Source organism: Pleurodeles waltl, chromosome 10 (genome assembly GCF_031143425.1).
Source record: "Pleurodeles waltl isolate 20211129_DDA chromosome 10, aPleWal1.hap1.20221129, whole genome shotgun sequence".
In the NCBI taxonomy this organism is placed as follows: domain Eukaryota; kingdom Metazoa; phylum Chordata; class Amphibia; order Caudata; family Salamandridae; genus Pleurodeles; species Pleurodeles waltl.
In genome coordinates, this window is record NC_090449.1 from 246,622,669 (window position 1) to 246,636,678 (window position 14,010).

Sequence of the window (14,010 nt, forward strand, 5' to 3'; positions counted from 1 at the left end):
TAGGCAATTTGCAAAAAACGCATCTGTTTTCACTGGAAAAATGTGAAGTTTCTTGGTAGTGTTTTGGGTCGTTTCCTGTCGCGGGCACTAGGCTTACCCACACAAGTGACGTACCATTTTTATAGGAAGACTTGGAGAAACACAGAATAGAAGAACAAGTGCAATTGCCTACTGTCTGTCTCTACCTTTGTGCCTTCCAAATGTAACAGTGCTTAAGAAAGAACTAATTTTGAGAAATGCCCTGTAATTCACATGCTAGTATAGGCACCCCCGAATTCAGAGATGTGCAAATAACCACTGCTTCTGAACTCCATGTCTTGTGCCCATTTTGAAAATACATCGGTTTCCTTGATACCTTTTTTTTTTTTTACTCTTTATATTTTACCAACTGAACTGCTGTACACCCGGTATACAATCAAAACCCCCTGCAAGGTGCAGCTCATTTATTGGCTCTGGGTACATTGGGTTCTTGATGAACCTACAACACCTATATATCCTATAACCAGAAGGGTACAGCAGACATAATGGTATATTGCTTTCAAAAATCTGCCATAGTTGGTAAAGTTACAGAAGAAAACGTACACAGAAATGGCTGTTTTTTTCAATTTCAATATTTTTTTTTATTTCAACTGTTCTACAGGAAAACCTTGAAGGAGCTACACAAATGACCCTGTAATAATTTGCAAGTTTTGACCATTGACTCCACGTTGCGCCTAGCAGCACACCGTCACATTAGTGACCACCAGATACATTTTGCCTATTGACTTTATTTTAGCATTAGCCACTGCCACGTTAAAAGCTGCAGTCATGTTTTTATTTTTCGTGTTCTTGCCCACCAAGGGCTTAGGCTGATAAGAATGTACTAAAACGGCGGGAAACGGTCTTGTTTTGAATTGGCACCTTGGGATTGTGGCCAAGTCCCGACATGTTATTTTCAAAGCTGGCCTAAAGCAATCAGCATTTTTTGAATACATAAACTTCTGCAGTGAGAGGGAGTTTCTAGAATTTTCCTCTCTAGTTTGAGATGGACTGGGAACACTGTGTTTGCAGATCTCAGGCATACCCAGGACACTGGGGTTGGTCATCCTTTCCATGAGGATAATTGATCTTTCTCTCCTCGATCGATTCTGTAATCTGGCGATCTGATGCTGAATAGGACAGAGATGAAGCAGTTGTGCCCTTGCCTCATGATGATGCAAACTTTTTAATTCATTATTTGCTTTGCATTACAATATAAATACATATATTTGTTGTGTATATTGCAGTGTAGAATCATTTGTACATGTTTTTATTTCATTGCTGGGACCATTTTTAAAAGTGTGCTTTCAGCATGCTAATCTCCTTTTACAAACCTTGCAAAGGGAAATAATAAATGTCTTCTTTAGACTAGGAAGCGCATTCCAGAGATTTTTGTCAGTGCATGAGTGTTTCAGCTCGGTCATTAGTGAAGCAAAACAGACCCCTTGCAGAATTCACAATTTTGCCGTACTTCACGTGGATCGTTTTGAACAAACATATCTTTAAACTCCGATAATCCATAGTCTTCACTTAAGAATAAACCCTTGCTATTTGAAAAGGGCCTGAGAGGTCTCTCTTGGCATTCGCTGGGTGGATTAACAATTTCAACCCTAATTTACGATTCACAATTCATTCAATCAGAAAGTCAACTACATAGAGCTTGAGATTAGGACCAATAACAATACCATCTACATCAAGCTCTTCCGCAAATCAACCAAGTGCAACTCCCTGTTATAATATAATAGCTGTCACACAGAAGCACCGAGGGGAGACCTCCCATTCAGCCAATTTCTCGGGATACATAGGAGCTGCATATACAAGAATCACGGGAAATTCCTGCTTTCTGTGTAGTTACCCCCAATTTCTTGACTTTTGCTAGAAATGAACGATAATGACATTGTTAAACTTATCCCGCTAGAGCCCTTTGGTAACTAACTAGATGCAGAGTTCTGTATCCATGAAGCTGTGGTAGTTATGTGATGATGTATGTTGTGTTCCGTGACAAAACATCATCACAGGAATGTACAAGCAGTGAGTTTTTAGTTAACTTCATCTGGAGAAGGTGCACACAAACCTGCTGACTTAGATGGGGCTTGTTGATCTATCGACCTGACAATAAAAGGATTATTTACTTTCAACAACTTTCGTCTCTGTGTTAATGGGCTTCCACAAGCCTCCCTTTAAACATAGTTTATTCTTAATTGGCACATTAAACTTGCCTATAAGTCCCATTGACATGGGACTCGCCCACTTGCTGTGGCAAGTAATATTTTATCAGGTTGAGCTACTTTTAGGACCTACTCGCCCCTTCTAGCGAATTGACAAAGAACAGGTGTTCTGTTCAGTCAGAAAGTGGAAGAGCAATAAAGATGCCTTTAAATCTTGTTCTTGTCACTTATGGTCTGTGTTCAGAGACAGAGGTCGAAAGTCAGTTTGTCTTACAATTATTTTTCCATCTCACTGCAGAATTCCAGAATTGTCAGGTTTTTCCTAACACAAAACATTTAAATAGCTAAGTCAACTGTACAAACATTTCCAAAATAGTTCATTAGTTGTGAAAGCCCATTGTTTGTACTTCTGTGTGATGAACAAAAAAAATATTATAATAGGATGAAAACAAATCAGAACTATTTACTTGGTTATGTTCAAAGAAAATGTGTTTTCTGAAACCTGATTTTTACAGATTGTTAATACATTATATACTTTTATCAGTAAAGCTGCAAGTTAGTGGAAAGGTTTTTGGACAGTTCTTGGAAGTGTTCTGTCTGTAAACAGTGTGCGATCACATCAAGCTTTAGTAATGTATTTATTAAAAGTGATTGTTTAAACAAACTAAGATACACTTCTGCCCTGATGGCAATCCTATTAGAAAACTAAGAGGCAAGTCATGGATCATGTGTTCCTTATAAGTGGGCTAGATTCTTTTTACACATGGAGCAAACAAAGTTTTTTTGTACAGCAGAATTGTTGAGCTCACATATTTGAAGGTACTCTCCTATGTGAAAATGAAGAAAAAGGTGCCTCTGTAAACTAAAATATTTGACTAGGATCACACAATTTGAGACCTGTTTAAGGATCAAGTACATTACAGTTGTGGTCGCGTAGATTATTCAAGCTACTCGACCTGCAGGTCTAGTAACATTTTTATGATTTTTCTAGGCCTGATTAGAATATGACTACTGTATCTCAGGAATGGAACCAGGGGGAAAAATAATCACACAACTATAATAGTTAATACAAATCCAATCAAATGATGAAGTCAGATGATTAATAAATATTAAATTAAAGTTATCCTATAGTTACGCTCTACCTGTCTGCATAATCAAAAGGGTAATTAGCGCGAGCCTCTGTCAGCTCTTGGCCTGCACTCAGCCTTAAATAGGTGTGAAATAGATATGGAAGAGGTGTGAAACGCCTTCAGGAGAAAACAAAAGGCTACCTTGAATGAATAGAGATACTTCCTTTGAATTTAAAAATATATGCAGCGCGTGGATGTAGATCTCCTGTGACCACACAGTGTAAAATCCTGCTTGACAGGTCTGTTGAGCCACGTGTAACACTTGGGGCACATTTGAAAGGGACAGAACAGGATGTCAGGGCAACTCCTGCGATCTCACTACCATAGTACAACACCCACACATATACAAACAAACACACACACACACACACACACAACCATTTTGAAAATTCCTTAATAAGTCGCGTTTTGGGCCTGTTTGCAGAAAGGCAAACAGGAACCACTGTAAAGTGGATAGGGTTGGCCCTGGGAACTCTTACCACATTGGTTAGGGCATGCCCAGGAGTAATTGCACCCACTAGCTAACTTCACAACACTTTCTGGATCTGCAGAAACTTAGAAGAGATCTGGACCTGCCGTCTGTAACCTAAGAGGAGCGCAAAAGGACTGGCCTGCTTCCTCTTAGGACCTGGACCAAGAAGTGGACTCATGGGCCTTTTTGATGGTCTTCTGTGTGGCCACTGGGAGAAAACAAGCTCCAAGAGGCCTTTCATTGGAAGTACCCAGCAGACCAATGGAACCTGGACATAGACTGAATCCTGCAGTTGGTCTCAGTCAAACACTCTGTGAATCTCTAAATCCCACTCTTGAGGTACGGGGACGGTGGAGGGGACAGGGGCTTTAGAAATTTAGTCTTGTGGTTGATTGTAACTTAAAAGGCTAAGCCAGAAGGTAATATTTTTGACAAGGATGAACCTGGTTAGTTTATCGGACCCATGCTCCATCATGGTCAGCCAGGAATTGTGCCTATATCGCAATCTCTCTAATTCTCCTTACTGAATTTGTGTCATTTTGTCCATTATTTTTACCCTATTTTCTAAATTGGTTAATGATTTTTATTGTTTGGCTTTTTATATTTAATACTGTTTTGGTGCTGCATAAATATTTGTACCCGAAGTCAAATCTGTATGCTCTAGGCCATAGCTACCAGGGGCCTGAACTCAGGTCAATCTAGTGACTTCGAGGGTTCACCCTCACAAGGTTTGGATTATTCCTTGAGGTGGGTAAGCACCCATCCCCAATAATCACCCAAGTAGTTACAAGAAATATTTGCTGAATTTGATGCTAATTGAATGAGGTTACCCAAAAAGCACTGTCGGGAGGTCAAGAGATATAGCACGATTTAGTCCTAGAGGAAACCTTCCCATACCAAGGTCTTTTAAAATCTACTCACCCACTTGCTATGAGGAGTCCGATTTTATCAGGGCACCCTATTTTTAGAACCAACTGACCCATTCTTGTGAGAACTCGAGCTGCCAAAGAATAGGTGTTCTGTTGATTCAGAAAAAGTGAATGAGCAACAAAGTTGCCTTACAGTATTGCTTTTATATTGTGACATTTGTTGTGCATTCGAAGACAGAGGTCAAATGCAGCTTATGTTTTCTTACGAATTGCTGCATATTTTATCCTGGAGATTGCTATTTACTTGTCTTTCTCAGTCTATAAAGACAAAGGATTTTGTAATGTGAACGGTCTGACAACCATGCTAGGGTACAGGGAGTGTGACATGAGACTGTAGCATGTCAGTTTTTCTTTAAAAACATTTAAATAGCTTCTATATATACTGCTCAAATATTTCAACATATCAGAAATTAGGAAAGTATATTTTCATATAATAGAATTGGGATGTAAACAAAGATTTTATAAGGATCACACAAATCAGATCACTTTACTTGGTGCTGTGCAGATCATAAATATTTGCTGAAATATTAATTCAACACATTATCATCTGTCTGCTATATAGTTTTATCAGTAAAAGTGCATGTCAGTGGGAACATTTGTGGCCATTCCCACGGAAATGTGCTATTTATAAATGACAGTGTGCTACCACATCATAGTCTAGTAATCCATTTATTACAAGTGAGAGTATTCAAACATGAAACGAAAAACATTCCTGCCCCAGCACCAATGACAATTCTATTATTGAACTAAGAGGCAAGTTAGGATTCATGTGTATCCTATATGTGGGCTTGATTTTTATTTTGCAAGGAGCAAACATTCAGTGTATTCAATAAAACAAGAGTTTTGTAAAGCAGGCTTGCTGAACTCGTATTGGAAGGTGTTTTTGTATGTGATAATGAAAAAATAGGTGACTGAAATAAAATAATTTAGGATCACACAATTTGAGACCAGACAATGGGTCAAGAGCATTACAGTTTGGCTGAGTGGATTATCCAAGTAACTACAACTGCAAATCTGGTAGCATTGTTTTCTGTTTTTTGAGGGATACATACCCCAAGCTCAAGAAAATAATGACAGCAGAAGAGTGGTTGCACCTTAACCCCTTTGAATAATGCAGTCAGCTAAATGTCTTTCAAGAAATTGCTATGTTTTATCAGTCAGAGGGATACATTTTGAAAAACCTCTGAATTCACATCAAGAGGGACAAAAACTTCTGTGATTCCTGCAACACTACCAAATGAGCAATGTGCATACCACCAATGCCCTGTCTTCTTTTAGAGGCCTTCCTCGGATAACTGATCCTATAAGTGTAGTAAATCTTTGGTTTGTGATCAAACAGCCAATACCAAAACTTTCCATATTAAACAAAATAACACACTCTCTACCAATCATGAATAATCGTAACTATACCAGTTTTCTTACGCAATATAATGTTCTTGTGATTTGCTTTGTGGACCATAAAATTCAAATGAGGATTGCACAACACAAATGCAAAATAAGATGGAATGGGGCATTTACACACCTGGTAAATTATTTTAGAGTGCACTGTAGTAAAGTTGTAGACCATGGGTACTCACAAACATTTTCACAGGGGCCCAAATGTATGGTCAAGGGTGACCGAAGTCTGCATTGTTGCAAGCAGGATGAGGGAAGGGTCAGGGGGTTTACAATGGTCGCTGAGGAAGCAAAGCATGTACATTATGTGAACAGTGAAAATTGAGTTATTTTGAGTGTTTTATTTCATACTGCTCTCTAAATTAAGCCCTTAGTCGCTAGAATAGTCATAGATTTGACAATACTATGTTATGATGTATCCGAGTTGCTATCCCTCTACAGCACTGAGGAAAACACTCTGCTTGCCATCACTACATTAAGCAAGTGAACGGTACAAAGAAAGTTAGTTGAACATTGAAATTTGGGTGAAATAGAATCTTAGACCTCACAACCTACTGATAACTTTAGTCACTTATTTGTAAACATTAGGAGTGCTTAGAAACAGGCTCTGTTATGAAAGCAAGTGCTATAAAGGAATCCTTCCCAAAGACTCTCCACAATGTGTGCAATTCACAGAGGTCGGCAGACACAAACACCTAACCTCCACACTAGACATGGGACAGTGGAAAGTTTCAACAATTGCATTATGAGACTTGACACTTAATCCTGCCTCTAGCACCCTGAAAAATATGCTGGGTGTGAACTCTGTATTTATTGTTTGGGTACTGTAGTGTGTCATTTCTTTGGAAAGAGCCGTCCCCGAGGCCTCACTATCTGAACCACTCGCACCCCACTTATTGTGCAATGAGGAAGCTGGACCTATGGAATCAGAAGGCCTTTTTTTTTTTTTTTTTTTTTATTAATTTTGGCCTGCCGGTGTGACAAATTGTACGCTCCTGGGTAATTGCTTTCTGAACACATTTCTCTTCTACTTTTCAGAGAAAGGAAAATCTTTAATAATAAAAATACTTTAAATAATATTAGCAAGAATGTGATATTAAAAAAGGACCGTAACCCAACAATCATTTGATTTTTCAAATGGGGAAAGAGAACATCCAATCTCTTAATCCACTCACTAAAATATAGTGTAGTGAGAAAGTTATGAATCTTGAAGCAATGTGTCCTGCACTGTGTTGTTGGTAATCCTTCACCAAATTATTTGTTGACAGTCAAATAGTATCCTTCCTATACCTTTGCCCTCTTAATTGTCATTATGTGATTGAGGTGGGTAACTACTGAACGGATGAGCCAAGCTTGAGCCAGATGCATTGCTCTGGCTCAGCTTGTAGTCTAAAGCCCAAAACAAGTCGAGCCTTCAAGTGGCTTGAGTCTGTTAACCACGATCCAACCTCCACAACATAATTAAAAACAAAGCATTCATTTTTGGGGTAAAGCAGGAGCGGGAAAAAGATACCCATTTAGTCAGTGAATTGCACAATGGAAACCATAGTTTTACCAAACTGCGTGATCCTAGCCAATTGTCTGTTCTCTTTGCCTCCTTTTAATTCATTATCACAAGAGCACCTCGAAATATAATAGTTCATGGCGCGCTTTATACAAAACCTTCTTGTGTATTTGATTTAATAAACTATAATGTTGTTTCATGTATAAGAACAACCTAGGCCTCCCAAAGGGTGCACATCACAACTGACTGACCTCTTAGTCCACTAATGGTATTGCTTTCAGGGCTTGGCGGAGGCATGATTTGGTTTAAGTTCATGTTTGAAAACTATCACTCTTAATAAACGCCTCTTAATATAATCTGAACTACTAAAATGTAATGCTTCTGTATATTAATGAAATACACTTTTTTGAATTTTGAAATACACTTTTTTGAATTTTGAAGAGACTATCAGTCGTTAGTTTGACTACTTGAAGTATTTTTTTTTTATTCTGTTATTCACTCCGACTAATGCCCTAAATTATACCAACCACCAAAACCTACAGTGGGCGTGCAAATCTGATCAGTTTGAAGCCCTCCTCATGCTACAGGTACATACTTTATGAATCATTAAAGCACAAATGAGGGTGAGCAAAGTGTGATGAATGTGTGCAGTGTAATGGTCAGCAAACAGCGTGGGTGCAAAAGGGAGGGTGGCTTAGCCGGCTGCATCCCAAGCATTGTTGCTTAGGTGCAGTGTGTTTGAGGGCTACAGACCATGGCGAAGGGTGTGTAAAGGGTTACTAAGGAGGACTGGTATATGCTCGGCATGGCCAGCTGTCTGTGCATGCCCTGCAGATGCGGTGTGGAAATTAGAGAGGTACAACCCAAGTAAGGCTCAAGTCTGGTTTGATCCAAATGTCTGGATGCAGCTTGGCTCTATGTCCCGGAGGTAGGTAAGCCAAAAGATAGCAAGGACAAGCATCCCAGTCACTGGCCTTCTTTCCCTAACGTAGTTTTGTTAAGAAACCGTTACTTTAAATGAATGTCACTCAATACAGTACTATAATCTAAGGTATTACAATGATACATGTGGTATAAATACTTTTTTCGATATTAAACAGTCGTTATATCTCACATGACGTGTGTAGTGGGATTTACGTGCCAGATCTTTTAATGGCTTTTCTCCAGTTATGAACTCTGTTCCTGGAAATGGCTGAGCGCAAAGGAGCATGTAGAGTCTCACAATGTGCGTAGTTTGGCAAGCATGGCGAAAGAGCAGACTGTAAATCAGAGTGTAAGGAGTGACTATGGTACAGATGCCTATCTCATTTTTAGGTTCACCTGAACAGCGCTTGCGAAATCTCTTGTACTTGGGAATAAAAAAAATATTAAAAGGGGCTTAGAACCCGCCACTTACTTATCTATACTTATCACAGGCTGGCTCCCATAAAGGCTACTACGTCACTTGGCTAGTCCGCCTCACCTCTGTCGTCGTCCTCTGCTTCTGGGGGTCGGGTCCGTGCACCTGTAAAGTACTTTTTTTTTTCTTTTAAAGAGTAGCACTCCATTAGAGTGCATTGTTTTGCAGACTGTCTCTACGCCCGTATTTGTTGATGCGTGATCAGTCACTGCTCGCCAACTCTCACCTAATTTCCTGTTTAATCTCTTGTGCTCATTAATTGCAGTTTAAATAGGCGACCTTCAGATATTTCTAGCTGTGTTTCAGCAGCTATAATTTACGTTGCCTCTTCATTTTCTAATGTAACCTTTTCATTCCACTGTATGAAAGTATTGTAAATGAATGACTGCTCTTAAAACGCTGCACTGGAGAGCAGGTAAACATCGCAGGGCGGATGTCTGACAGAAGAGAGCAGTTTGTATGTGAAAGGAATATGTTGGTGTTACTGCTTCACTCAGTTTTAGCCAGACTCTATGCTCTAACAAACCCGAAGTAGAGATGAGCAAAAGAGTGAGTGTTATGGAAGCTGCAGAGCAAAGGCCTTTGTAAACATCATGCAGTTTTTGGGTTCACCTTTATCAACACACTATCAAATCTGGAAGATAAGGCTGGCCTTCCACCCCGGAGCTGAATTCACTAGGCTTTAGCTGGAGTTCCCAGGACTGACTGGCTGAGCAGCGGCAAGGTAACGGGGGCAAAAGGAGTAGCAGCCATCTGGCTAGTAGCAAACGGGAAGGCTTCACCAAGGCCTGAGCTCTCCGGGCGCCCAGTGGTTTAGGAAAGGGAACTGCAAATACCACAGAGGCAAAACTGTCCATACATACGATCCGACACACAACCCTATGAGCCCTCCTCGACTAAAGGTACCCATTCTAATGTAAGAGGCTAAACAATTAAAAGATGGCCTGCCGGCTGCAAGCATTGTACTCTTCTTGAGCTAACAATTTCCCAGCGCCTTTTCCGTTTCGTTCTGTATTCATACTAACCTGCTTGCCATGAAATATATTTGTACGTTATAACACAATTCCTTTATGATATAAACATTTCACAGAGTTTATTTTCTTTAAGCAATGTTGCACATCAGGTCGTGCTGTAATGTAACATGTTAAAAAAAAATGCCAAAACGAAACGTGTTGGCCTTGCCAATACTTGTTAGTATCACAAACAGTACCAGGAAGCAGTGCGGGTCAGAAGCAAAAAAATAGTTTAGTGAAGCGAGCGCTTTTCGGAAACACGGCATTAAAAAATAGCTAACCATTATGCTTCTATATTTAAAATTAAGAATAGTGGAAAATTATTTTCCGGCTCTTTTCAAACATGGGGTAGTACAAGATTTCTACAACCTTGCAAAATCTAAGTGTTACGATCGGATACAAGATCGTAACTTAACCTCGAAGCTCAACAGCAAATTATTTTTATGTTGTGAATGTTCTATGTTAGTTTAAATAGTGCATGAGGTCTAACAGCTGTCGCGTGTTTATGAGCATAACACACGCTTCTTTGTTGGCATTCGAATACTTGTAATATGCCCTTGGACATTCATATTAAGCGATTGCGCAACACTGGACAATTGGCAATATAAACAAACGTTCATGTTTTGTTATTTTAGATCCATTATTATTCCCAGACCGACGTATATACAACTCTTTCGAAATCCAAAACGTAAAAACAATAATTAAGAGTAAAATATTTAGAAAAGGAAAACATTCCGAAACCATTACCTAGGCACACTATCCCAACACTACCCCACGTACAGTTGAATTTGCCCCAGACTTGCCCATAGTCAGCACGAAAGTGGGCGTGTGTTTAGGATGGAGGGATACTCCAGACCATCAAGATTTGAGCCCACACCGAAAATGGCTGAAGGTGTGTACTGTCCACCCTTACCCCTTTAAATCACAGCGGGGAGGCTCATGCCACCAATACCTTTTTCTCAGATGGCTGAATTCAGACTAAGCCGAGCATTATCCCTTCATGTTCGCTGCCCTTAGCAACAACCACGCGCGCGCACCAAAGATTCGATTGCCGAGTTTGACGTCATAACATCCAGGCGGCATAACGGCTAGGAAGCGAAACGTCAGGACACCCGGGTAACGTAAACTGCTTGACGCACTGACGTAATACGATCTGTGTGACCACCCACAAGTGTGGCACCTCATTTACCGCCGAGCGTCAAAGGTCCACTTCGGTCTCGTGCTGTGGGTCACGGGCGCAGAACGGGAACCTCTTCCTGCCCCACGCATAACGCGTGTACGAAATGGTGCAGCAAGAGTGGGGCAAGGGTCAACGACCCGGTAGCCGCCCTTCCGGGCAGAGCTGACCGGCAGAGCAAATCCTCGTTGTATGAAAGGCGTGCAAAACATTGGCGAAAGAAGCCGGCAAACCCATACACACGAGGCTTCAGTGAAAGAAAACAGAATCTCACCTATCAGGAGGAATAGTCCCACAACTCCTCCAAGTGGCTGCGCTACTCGAAATCAAAAGGAGCAAAGGGGATCCGTTTTAAATCGCAAAAGAAAAAAAAATCGGTAAATTACCTGGATTTGCCCCCATTCAGTTCACCCCATTACAATGCGTCCCCGTCTTCGAACAATGACGTACCCAAGGCTACCTCCCACATCCGGGTACTGTGGGCGGGGAGCCGGCTGGAGCGTCTCCGGGTCAGAAAAGGCTGCTACAGGCAAGGAGGGCGCAGCAGACGTTTCCCTTGATCTCGAACTCTGGGCTGCGCACGGTTGTTAAGTGCAGTTTGAATTTTGTAGCCCAGGAACGATGTAGAGAGCGCGTGCGGAAAGACTCCGTATTAAAGAAAGGGCAGAACCTTATGATAATTTCCCCTAAACCATTTAACAAAACGCAGGAAATTTCATATCTTGATGATTATGGGAAGGCTTGGAACGTGTATACAATCGCGAGAAACGAACATGTTATATTTAACGAGGCAGGCATAGGAAAGACTACTATCAATTGACAAAACTGTGTCTTTACATTAATACACCGCATCACTACACTACATCTATTTTAGGGCGGGGCTGTTTCAGAGCTTGAGTCTACTTGTGGGCCGCGGAGTCAGGTTCTCTAAAGTATTGGTGGGCCCAGCTGGGTTATATGAGCAGCTCCGTTGAGGCCAAAGGCCCAGCTTGGCTTTCAGGATGCCCGCAGTCACTGTGTGTAATGGCCCGATTACTTGCTGGTAATCAATATTTTTGGTGCTGCTCGTCCGAGTCATTACCTTTGAGGTTGATCCCAATTCTGCGACAGAAAAACAAAACAGCAAATTAGGGTGACCACCAGGCATTGAGGCAAATTCTGGACAGGACTGTAAAAAATTCAGGACAAAGGGTCAAAATAAAGGGCAAAAATTCAAGAACAAACGTCAGTTTTACAGACACACCCAAGAGAGGCCCCATACCCCATTACGTTATCAGTGCATTTATTTACTATATTTTAACATAGCACTATTTATTCACTGTGGTCTTTTTGTGATTGCCTCCTTGTATGCTACATTCAGGAGTCACATTACATCCTCATTCAGTAGTAAATTAATGACCTTCAGCACTGCTTCTAGGCCATCACCCCTACCCAATCTTTCTTGAAGAGAAAGTAACAGCAACATTTTTATTATGTTTCTGAACATTTTAAAACCCCTGGCAAACAGTTTGGGAAACATTAAGGTAATTAGCCTTATTCTAGTTTAAACAAATTGAACAAAAACATCTGGCTCACCCCAACCGCCAATAGACTTTCAACATAAAAAAAATGCAATGAGGCGGGGCAGGTGGTGTGGGTGACTGTCTCACCCCAAATGTCAGGATGTGAGTACACACAACTTGTCTGTGGTCTCACAGCACTAGAGTGTATGTCTTAGACTACACTTATCGCAGAACTGGGAGCCCGGACTACCAATCAAAGATAATAAAAGAGGAGGATGAAATCGAGATCATATGGGAGATCCACGGCTAGTGATTCAAAAGGTTGTTGTCAAGAACTGGATAAATAAAGAAGAGAAGAACAAAGTGGGACAATTCCTAAAATCAGACAAGATGGGCCCACCAAGACTATCAGAAGGTATTGCGTACCTGGGGATGTGTCTCTGCACACAGGAGAGAAACAGAAGAGGCACTGTCAAGTGGTTGAACAAGCAACACCCATCCACCTTGGCAAACTCTTCTAGTGCAATGGTCCTCTGTCTGTGCTCGTGAACGGTGAGCAGGGGCCAGACACCTTGCAAGGTTGTGCAAGGCAATTACCCGCTTTGTCCATGTCTTTAAACGGTTTTGAAATTGAGCAAAAGCCAAACTAGTGATCTGGGTTATCCCGAAGTGTCAAGTCACATAGAATCTTCAAAACATTTAGGATGTAAATTCCACAAACAAAATGTAAAATTTTAAAAATGTAATTAGTGTTTCTTCAACATATGGCACTGTTTTCCCCTTTATGTACAATAAAATCTCAGATTGAACTGGGAACCAGTTACCTTTTTGATGCCTAGTGATTAATATCTACTATTCTCTCACTGATTTGCAGTATGGGAATCTCGGCAGAACGTCACGGTCCCTCTAAGCCCAGTTTGCTTTTTGGTCTTCTCTTCTGCTTTCGGTAGTGGGCCTTGTGGCACTAGTGAATACTGGACTCTCCCCACAAAGTATCCCACAGTTGTCACTTTAAGTACATTCATAGTGCTTCCTTGGGAATGCATTCCGCCTATTGCTTGCCATTGGCTTTGAGGTTTGTAACTCACATTTTGTTGCTTTCAGTTTGCTGGCTTTATTTGTTTTAGGCTATGTAGCTTGAGTTCGTCCTCCCTTGCCCAAACCTTACTTACAGCATCCTTCCGAGTGCTCCCTTTCTGTAAATAGGCTTGTAAATCTTGTTCTTATCTCATCACATTTGCTGTGCATTCAAAGAACAAAGTCAAATGTCAGGCTCTGTCTTCGGTGGGAACTTAGTGCTTAC

General features: G+C 40.8%; 1 protein-coding gene across 4 annotated transcripts in view; it reads right to left on the bottom strand.

Moving 5' to 3' along the window:
- The window catches only part of USP42 (ubiquitin specific peptidase 42), a 668,484-nt gene extending 656,816 nt beyond the window's left edge, over positions 1-11,668 (bottom strand). For 2 of the 4 annotated variants that reach the window (XM_069210325.1, XM_069210321.1), the window contains exon 1: positions 11,592-11,668. The gene's annotated coding sequence lies outside the window, so the exon portion shown is untranslated. Of the gene's footprint in view, positions 1-10,980; positions 11,205-11,479 lie in introns of those variants that run through there. The other 2 variants (XM_069210323.1, XM_069210324.1) reach the window with 2 other exon arrangements.
- Between the last annotated feature and the right edge of the window lie 2,342 nt (positions 11,669-14,010).